Source organism: Mesitornis unicolor, unplaced genomic scaffold (genome assembly GCF_000695765.1).
Source record: "Mesitornis unicolor isolate BGI_N332 unplaced genomic scaffold, ASM69576v1 scaffold44572, whole genome shotgun sequence".
NCBI classification, from domain to species: domain Eukaryota; kingdom Metazoa; phylum Chordata; class Aves; order Mesitornithiformes; family Mesitornithidae; genus Mesitornis; species Mesitornis unicolor.
Window position 1 is genome coordinate 1 of NW_010167954.1, and position 202 is coordinate 202.

Consider the following 202-nt stretch of genomic DNA (forward strand, 5'->3'; position numbering starts at 1 on the left):
AACTCCTCCCCGCCCGCACCGTTTCCCGGCCGCGGGCGCGCTGGCGAAGGCGGCACCGCCCCGTTGCCATGGAGACGCCCCCGGTTTTGTCCCCCATTTCCAGGTCCGAGGGTCTGGTTAGGAGCCCTCGCTTCCTGCTGTGTGACACAATTTCATGTAACGCCGGGAAATTACAACGAAGCAGAGCACGGCGGGGGGGGGA